The sequence below is a fragment of the Phyllostomus discolor genome, chromosome 1 (genome assembly GCF_004126475.2).
Source record: "Phyllostomus discolor isolate MPI-MPIP mPhyDis1 chromosome 1, mPhyDis1.pri.v3, whole genome shotgun sequence".
Lineage (NCBI taxonomy): Eukaryota > Metazoa > Chordata > Mammalia > Chiroptera > Phyllostomidae > Phyllostomus > Phyllostomus discolor.
Window position 1 is genome coordinate 105,798,458 of NC_040903.2, and position 7,397 is coordinate 105,805,854.

At 40.3% G+C, this 7,397-nt stretch overlaps 1 long non-coding RNA gene across 1 annotated transcript; it reads left to right on the forward strand.

The window, feature by feature from the left end:
- Window positions 1–2,275: 2,275 nt before the first annotated feature.
- On the forward strand, window positions 2,276–6,747 carry LOC118500909. Its single transcript, XR_004903493.1, has 2 exons — window positions 2,276–2,488; window positions 4,410–6,747. It is a non-coding gene; the product is annotated as an uncharacterized LOC118500909 (long non-coding RNA).
- The last annotated feature ends 650 nt before the right edge of the window (window positions 6,748–7,397 follow it).

Sequence of the window (7,397 nt, forward strand, 5' to 3'; positions counted from 1 at the left end):
TTTAGAAAATTTTTGAAAGTATATTTTATTGATTAGGCTCTTATAGTTGTCCCATTTTTTTCTCCCCTTCATCCCCTTCTGAGCTGTATGCCCGCTCTGTCCATCATTCCTCCCCACCCCAATTAGTTCATGTCCATGGGTCATACATATAAGTTCTTTGGCTTCTCCATTTACTATACTGTTCTTAACCTCCCCCTAATTTGTACCTACCAATTATGCTTCTTATTCCCTGTACCTTTTCTCCCATTCTCTCCCTCCCCCTTATCCTTGATAATTCTCCATGTGATCTCCATTCCTGTGATTCTGTTCCTGTTCTACTTATTTGCTTAGTTTGTTTTTGTTTTTTGGTCTAGTTGTTGATAGTTGTGAGTTTGTCATCATTTTACTGTTCTTAGTTTTGATCATCTTCTTTTTCTTAGAAAAGTCCCTTTAATATTTCATATAATAAGAGCTTGGTGCTGATGAACTCCTTTAGCTTTACCCTGTTTGGGAAACACTTTATCTGCCCTTTAATTCTAAGTAATAGCTTTGCTGGATAGAGTAATTTTGGATGTAGGTCTTTGCCTTTCATGACTTGGAATATTTCTTTCCAGCCCCTTGTTGCCTTCAAGGTTTCTTTGGAGAAATCAACTGATAGTCTTATGAGAACTCCTTTGTCTGTAGCTGCCTCCTTTTCTCTTTCTGCTTTTAAGATTTTTCTCTTTACCTTTAATCTTGGGTAATTTGATTATGAGGTGTCTTGGTGTGTTCATCCTTGGGCCCAACTTCTTTGGGACTCTCTTAGCTTACTGGATTTGCCTGTTTATTTCCTTTGCCAGACTGAGGAAGTTTTCCTTCATTATTTTTTCAAATAAGTTTTCAATTTCTTGCTCTTCCTCTTTTCCTTCTGGCACCCCTATGATTCAGATGTTGGAATGTTTAAAGTTGTCCCAGAGGTTCCTCTGCCTCTCCTCATTTTTTTTTTTTTTTGAATTCTCATTTCTTCATTCTGTTCTGGTTGAATTTTTATTTCTTCCTTCTGTTCCAAATAGTTGATTTGAGTCCCAGTTTCCTTTCCTTCACTGTTGGTTCCCTGTATATTTTGCTTTATTTCACTCTGTATAGCCTTTACTTCTTCCTTTATTTTGCATCTGTATTCAATCATTTCTGTTAGCAACCTGATTACCAGTGTTTTGAACTCTGCATACAATAGGTTAGCTACTTCCTTGTCGCTTAGTTCTTTTTCTGGAGTTTTGATTTGTTTTTTGATTTGGCCATTTTTCTTTGTCTCAGCATACCTGTTTCACTGTAAGGGGCAGAGCCTTAGGTATTCACTGTGGTGGGGCAACCCACTTCGTTGCATTGTGATATAGTCTGGATCAATGTTTCTTCTTTAATTCCTTGCTTATCAGACTTCTATACAGTTTGATTTTCTGGCAGTTCTGGGTGTTTTTTTTTTTTATTTGTTATTGTCCTTCTTTTGATTGTGCAAGGAAGAAAAGTGTATCTACCTATGCCTCCATCTTGGCCAGAAGTCTGTTTTTAGCAAAATATTAAATGCAGCATTTGTAAGACTTCTCCAATGGCACATATTTGCAGTTCCCAATTTCTATGTCCTGAATAGTGTGCTAGACAATAAAATTTTCTGCAGGTCTTTTAAAAGTATTTTAAGAAAGGATGATCAAAGATAATGCATCCAGTAGTACAATAAAAGTACACTGCAAAAAATACCTCAGAAAAGAATTGAGAGAATCTAATAACATGCCTATATGAAAAAAATAGACTATAAGTGAATTTATGCCATTGGCATATTTTTACATTAGTGTTTTGTAAAGAAAACATTGTATTGTTGTCCTCGGATGCCATAGTTGGAGAGCATTTTTAATAGAACCATGTTGGTTACACTTGTAGTGTTTGGCAGTCATTTAACTATATGAACATTTTCTACAATTTTTACTCGTATATAATAGAAAATATCTCACAGAACCTCTAGTGCCAGTTTGATACTACACAATGAAAGTTACAAGTTGTTAGTACCTGGAAAGAATTGAAAATTATACTTAGAACGGCATTTGCATACCTTCAAAGGTACGTGAACTGATCTGCACACAGGGTCTGATTTCTGGAAATGCTCTGCACTCTCACCAGAAGGATTCCCCAGACCTTTTACACAGAAGAGCCACTATGAGAAGTTCAGCTTGTGTGGTGGAATAGGCCTTTCTGCATATGGTCTGGAAATCTGTGTGGGAATTTTGAAGGAAAAACAACCCAAGATTTTATTTTCCATTTCAAAACATCTTGAAATCTACCTTATATCAAATATTTTTATGTCACACATTTAGATGAAGTTCATTACATTGAGACAGCAGCTTTATTACTGGTATCCACATTTAATTCTATGTTTACAATAAAAAGCTCCATGATATAAGCCCAAAGCCCTAACCATATGATGCTATGTCTTCTCTCCTTCACTCATGAGACCTTTGTTGAAGGCCTACTCTGTGCTACAGTCTGATGTATTTTCTTTTTTAAAGTATATTTTACTGATGATGCTATTACAGTAGTCCCAATTTTCCCTCCTTTGCCCTCTTCTGCCTGGTACCCCCTTTCCCTCCAACCATCCTGTTCCCCCTTAGTTCATGTCCATGGGTCATACATATAAGTTCTTTGGCTTCTCCATTTACTATACTGTTCTTACCCCCAACCCCATCTATCTTGTACCTACCAATTATGCTTCTTATCCCCTGTACCTCTCCCTCCCATTCCTCCCTTTCCCTTCCCCTTTGATAACCCCCCAAGTGATCTCCATTTCTATGATTCTGAGTCTGTTCTGGTTGTTTGCTTAGTTTGTTTTTTAGATTCACTTGTTCATAGTTGTGAGTTTATCATTTTGATGCTCATATTTTGATCTTTTCTTAACAAGTCCCTTTAATATTTCATATAATAAGGACTTGGTGAGGATGAACTCCTTTAGCTTTACCTTGTCTGGGAAGCACTTTATCTGCCCTTCCATTCTAAATGATAGCTTTGCTGGATAAAGTAATCTTGGTTGTAGGTTCTTGGTTTTCATCACTTTGAATACTTTTTGCCAGTCCCTTCTAGCCTGCAAGATTTAGAGAAATCAGCTGACAGTCTTTTGGGAACTCCTTTGTAGGTTACTCTCTGCTTTTCTCTTGATGTTTTTAAGATTCCCTCTTTATCTTTAACCTTTGGCAATTTAATTATGATGTATCTTGGTGTGATCCTCTTTGGGTCCAACTTGTTTGGGACTCTGTGCTTCCTGGACTTGTATGTCTATTTCCTCCAGCAAATTAGGGATGTCTTCTTTCATCATTTTTTCAAATAAGTTTTCAATTTCTTGGTCTTCCTCTTCTCCTTCTGGTATCCCTATGATTCATATGTTGGCACATTTGGAAACATCCTAGAGTCTTCTTATTCTTTCCTCATGTTTTTGAATTCTTGTTTCTTTCCATTCTGGTTGAATGTTTATTTCTTCCTTATGTTCCAATTCTTTGATCTGAACCTTGTTTTCAATGTTTCCCTGTGTAATTTTCTTTATTTCAGTTAGTGTAGCCTTCATGTCTTCCTTTATGCTTTTGTTATACTCTGAGATCTCTAAGCAACCAGTGTTTTAAACTCCACATTTGATAGGTTGGCTATCTCTGTTTCGCTTAGTTCTTTTACTGTGGTTTTGTTCTGTTCTTTCATATGAGCCATATTTCTTTGTCTCATCAATTTGGCAGCCTCCCTGTGTTTGTTTCTGTGTATTAGGTGGAGCTGCTTTGACTCCCTGTCTTGGCACACCTGTTACATTTTATGGGCAGAGCCTTAGGTAATCACCAGGGCAGGGCAGCCCACTTCACCACTTTATGGCTTTGTGTGTTTGTGAGGGGGCAGAAAGTGGGTGATGCTATTTCCTGACTGCTGAAGGCTTGTTTGGCACTCATGCAACTTTCAGTCACTTATACAACTGGTGCTCTGCTAGCTGTTGCCCTGGTGGTGATTCCTGGAATGGGTGGGTTTGCGAACATTCCAGGACACCTTGAGCCCTTTAACAGACTCTCCTGAGAGACCCGCAGTTTCTTCCGCCATCCCAATCCCTACTGGTTTTTACAGCTAGGAATTATGAGGCTTTATTTTCCCTGCACTGGAACCCTAGGCTTCATAGGCTGGCCTAGGGCTTGCACCCCAGGTATCCCTAAAATGAACGGCCTGTTCCACCACCTCACTGCTGCCACATCACATCCTTTCGACCCAGCTCCCCATCTCTGCCCCTCCTACCTGCCTGTATAAATATATCTTCTTTAAATTCTTACAGTTCGATGTTTTGGCAGTTATGGGTATTTTTGTTTTGAGGTTAGTTGTAATCCTTCTTGTGGTTATGCAAGGAGGCAAAGTGTGTCTGCCTATGCCTCCATCTTGACCAGGAGCTCTGTTGTATTTTCTGCTATAAGTCATGATTTGCTGAGGATGCCTCCACCCCACCCCTAGTTTCAGTAGTGGAAATGGTCAATATGTATGGGAGGTACAGAAACAGGAGGTCACTTACATAGCATCTAACTGCTATTCCCCCATTTCATAATTCTGTCACTTATTTGTAACTCCCAGAGGCAGGGCATACCACTTGGGACTTTGTTTAGAAATAGTTTTCCTTCCTTCAGAATCTGAGCTCTGAATTTCTTTTATCTCAATTTTTGTCTTTACAGAGAAGTAAGATGAGGAAAGAAGACAAGAACAAAAAGAGGAAAGGGAAACCCCAAGTTTCAGGTGAAGGGATATGGTGCTTTGCACTCAGTCTTCTATTCAGTCAGTCACTAAACCCAATGAGTACCCAGTGGTGCACACCGAGCAGACTCAGGAATCAGCAGACACCATGGAGGCAGATTAGAGGCTGTAGATGCTGTGTGTTAGAATCGGAGAAAGCTGCAGGCAGGACTTCATAAGAGACTGACCCCATAAGAGGCAGATTCTGAACTGGACCTTGATGTGATCATGCTGGGGAGGAGGGCAACCAGACAGGGAATCCAGACACACACTCCACTCCCAGGGGCTTGAATTTAGGAGATGGGGGGTAAAGTTCATGCTCACACCACAGTTAGTTTAGTGTAAAAGAGTGCATGTGCATGCGTGTGTGTACTCCACTCTATAGAATAGGTGGTCATTTCAGGGAAGAGGATTGTGTTTGATTACTTGGGGCCAGAAATAGCAGATGTCCCCTCCACTCCCCAGTGCTCTAGAAATAAGAACATTTTATTACCTCACCACATAAGTCCAGAGGTAGGAAATCCTAAGGTTGCTCAATGTAATGACTTAATGGCATCATGACCAGGTCCTTCCCATCCCACTCCCTGTTTAGGCTGGGTCCCCTGTTGCTAATATTGTCCCCATAGCTGCAGGAACCAGAGAGGAGATAGGCAGCATCTTGTCCTTTTATCTTGTTTTAAGAGGAAGGACAACTGGCTCAAGGGACCTTCACCAGCACACCCCCTCTGAGTCTCACTAGCTAGTTTTTCATCATGGCCAGTCACTCTGGCAGCAATGGAACTCAAAAGCACTGGATAAACTAGTGCACATTCAACCCCTGGGGCTGGGATGGTTCAGGCTTCTTTGAAGCCTGGCCATCAATATTGAACAAAGTGGCTTCTGGGAGAAAGGTGTGCAGGCAACTGGTGGCGGTAACCACCAAGAGATGGTGAGCGCTGACCCTGCTCTGAAGGTGGGAACAGCTGTGAGGCCTGGGGGCTTCAGCTGAGCTCTCAAAGGGGCATCAGAACTGAATTCTTGCTCATGCAGTTTGTCCCTGATGCCAAAGCTCTTGCTACCAAAATAGCATGATTTTACAACTCTCCAATCAGCCTCCATAGGTACTGCCTACAAACTTGCTGAACACAGCAAGCAGAAAGTTGGAAGCTGCATGGATATCATACATCTAGTATAACACAGAATCCACAGTGGCCTTTGTGGGTTTTTTAATTCTAAAATTCTCAGAATCAAGACTTTTGAATATAGAAATCACTGATTCTAGATCATGGGATTATGCCACCTTGTCATATTTAACTAGGTAGTTCATAATTCTAAATCATTCGAAATCAGAAAATAAAAGAAATGAACTTCTTTGTATTTGAACATGTTAGAGAACCACACTTGCCTGAAACTGACGCCATGTCGCCTCAGTAACCACACTGCTCAGTTTTCTTCATACATCCTTCTATCCTGTACTTGATGTTTCCTGTACACCTAAAGGACACCTTCAGACACACAGTGAGGATTTGTGACACCAACACTGTTTATCTGGAGTGCATCAAAATCAGTGAAGCAGCTGGGACATGCCTGAGACAAGCAGAGCTGTTGCCAGTTGGCATCATTTCCTGGCAGTAGGACAAGACTCTCAGAAACTTAAATGTTCCTCTTCTTCTCTAAAGCCACCCCATACACACAGGCCTGATTCTGAACTGCGTAAGCTTGGCATATCTCAGTCTTTTTGCTTTATGTGTAGCTTTTTTCTGTATAAATTCATTTCCTCATAAGTGCATTTCATAATATACGTTTCACATTTCCAGATGTATTTTTAACACTACTTGTTCTTCAAAACCCCATTTTGCCATGGGCTACTGTATAATGAGATTTAAGATTTTTTCCAGGACTGTTCTCTTTATGCACACACAATTCCATCAGGGGTGGAAAATGATGACTAAAAGGAGAAAACTAACTGCTTTGTAATACCAGACTGTACTTGATCAAATAAAATGCAACCTTTGTTATTTCTAAGCCAGTCAATTTTTAAGAGGATACAGAGTTTTTTCCAGATCTTTCTTTATTATGATAATATTTTGAAAAAACAGCATTGAAGGGTGAGCCAGAGTGGGTTATTTGAATGACACACCCACACACGCTGCATTTGCCCTGTTCTTTTAATTCAGGCCTTTACCTTCCTTGGGCAGTAAATGAGAGTTAGAGAGAAAGCCCTATGCCAAATCTATAATAGGAATTCATTTGGTTACCTTGTACAGAAACCAGTCAAAATCTGAATAATCCTGAACCCGTAAGATTCCCTGCCTTTTCTGTCCTCCCATGCTTCCATACCCTTCCAGCTGGGGGCACGTGGAGGAGACTGCACAAGCTCCCCAGCCCTCACAGGTAAGACAAAACTTGTTTGTTGGTTTAAAAAACATTGAGCTAGAGATTACATATGATACAATTTACCCATTTAAAGTTTATAATTCAATAATTTTAGTAGCATATTCAGAGTTGCTCAACCATCACCACAGTCCAGTTTTAGAAATTTTCATCACCCGCAAAGAAACCTGATGCCCACCAGCAGTCACTGCCCCTCACTCCCTCTGTGCCAGGGCCAGACAACCACTCCTCTGATTTCCGTCTCCACAGATCACAAAGAACTTTTTACAAATGGTGGTAAA